Source organism: Euprymna scolopes, chromosome 16 (assembly GCF_053919585.1).
Source record: "Euprymna scolopes isolate OS-2025 chromosome 16, ASM5391958v1, whole genome shotgun sequence".
Classification (NCBI taxonomy): domain Eukaryota; kingdom Metazoa; phylum Mollusca; class Cephalopoda; order Sepiida; family Sepiolidae; genus Euprymna; species Euprymna scolopes.
The window spans coordinates 121,027,676-121,030,134 of record NC_136497.1 but is presented as its reverse complement, the minus strand read 5'-3'; positions in this window follow the sequence as shown (position 1 = coordinate 121,030,134).

Sequence of the window (2,459 nt, the reverse complement as noted above, 5' to 3'; positions counted from 1 at the left end):
ACACACACATTCTCACTTTCATTATTATACTAGAAAATTTACCCGGCGTTGTCCGGTATAAAACCTTACGTTAAATTCCTTTTAAAAATAAAGCAAAAAAAAAAAACAAAAAAAAACGGAAAGAAACTGAGAAATGAGATCGAAACCAAAACCTTAAGCTAGTGAGTCAAGTATGATAACCATTAGACCATTATGTTCTATAAAAAAGTATTTTCATATCTCATAATACAATAGACAGACAAAAATCCGATGACCCTCCCGAAGTACCAATTTTTTAAATTCTGACCCGTTAGCAGCACTTTTTTTTCCGGATGAAAACCGATTAAAAATTTTCGACATGTCTGAATATACTTTATACTAAAATACAAGTCAGTAGATCAAAAACTCGTTGAGTATATAGGTTGAGAAGTGCCTTCACACACCCATCCTCACTTTTATAAACATATAGATAGATAAGATTGAGAATGTGTGTTTCTGTAAGGACACTTCTCAACCTATATACTCAACGAATTTTTATCTACAGACATGAAGTTGTTATATATGATATTCATACATGTGGGGAACTCTTAATCCATTTTCATTCTGAAAAAAAAAGAGTTGCAAAGAGATCAAAATTGGTACGTGAGGGTGATCGGATCTTTATCGGTTTGTTAACTGTTTCACGAATGCGCATGCGTGAATCGTTCACATTACAGATTACTTATGTTAAGAATGAGTAGTTTTAGGACGCGTTTTAAAAGAGTGTGTCACGCTGGTCTAATGGTTATCGTATTTAACTCGATGTCTTTAGTTCTTGGTTTCGATCTAAGATCGAGTACTTCATTTACTTACACGATATGAACTGTTGAGAAAAAAAAAACATAATACTCGCATGCACATGTCTCAGTTTTTTGTTTACTTCATTTTTTTTTAAAGGAATTTAACGTTTTACGTTTAATCCTTACGGTATTCCTGTTAAAAAGGAATCAGAAATCTTCATTAATTAAAATATAATATTTATGCGTATTTTACACCAGGACAACGTCGAGCGGCCTGCTAGTAAAGAAACAAAAAGGCTGTTTAAATTCGTAATCATCCACTCGTTAAATAATAAGGTAAGAATTTATTGACAATTAAAAGGACAAAATTGGGAAAAAGACACAAGAAAGGAAAGGTCATATTCGACTATCAATATGAAAGAAATGAAAACTGGGGACAAAAGTCTGAAAGAAAGACGGGAAACAAAAGAAATCAAGAATAAAAGACAACAGACGAATAAGAAACTACTTTGATGGAAGGTATAAGTGCGAACTGTGGGCAGCGATGCCTGGCAAATGAAAGCAATAGACCTCTATGAAAAATGAAAGAAAAGCAATTTCAAATAAAGGCATTCCGTATTGTCGTATTTCGTCCTGCGATTTAACGATTATTTTTAATTTTTAATTTCTGTGTGAATAATCAAACGCGACTTTCACACCAAAACGCAAACTGATTAAGATTACAAGAGATGATCAATGGAGGTTTATGAGCGCAATATGCAAATTACGCCTTTCAGAAAATAAAACTTTACATAATATAAAAGGCGGATCAATAAGTACAACAATCGCAGTGAACAATACACCAGATTCAGCTTTCAACACGAACGAACATTTAATAATTGGTACAATGATGCTTTTCATTCGGACCCCCCCCCCCCCGTTTTCTCACTGGTATTGCCCCGGCATATGTGAAACGTAATATGACTAATCGATCAGACAACAAATAAGCTTCAATTTTTTTTTTTTAATCATGTTCACCCCTCATCTATTCAATGTAGCCACCTTCAACCTCAATCACCATCTCGATACGGGTCTGCAAATGGGAGCATGCCTTTTCCACAAGCGTCGGTGGGAGCTTAGTGAATACTTGGTGGATGGCAACGATCAAGCTGGCCTTGGTGTTGTGGGAGGTCATATTTGTGATGTTCTCGACGTATGACTAAAAGAAATAGTCCAGCATGTCCAGGTCGGGGGAAGAGAGGGACCAGTGAGAGAAGGACACAAAGTTGTAGCACTCCTTAAGCCGTGGTTGTTGCTCTTTGGACTTTTAAGACTGCAGCACCCAGGATCTACCAATGGCCAAGTGATTTCACCAGATGATCACCACACTCTTCAGCACATCCCAGTACACTTAGCGACTGAAGTCAAAAACATTCCCTAGACATGGCCAGCCCCTAGCAACGTATTATTTACCTCACAATTCACTGGCCCTTTTCTCTAACTCTCTCCTTTTTTAATTTCTCCCACCTTCGGATTCCACTTCCACTTAGAGATTGCCATGCTTGTTTTCGACAATCCGGAAAACAGTGAGCGATATATTATGTGAAAAAAATTGAAAGGGTTAGCGATTGTTGGAGGAAAGGAATTTGTGTACTTGCCTTAAAAGAAAAGACCTTGTTGCTGTTGTTTGACCATTTTTAAAGGCTTTCCCTTGGATCATGT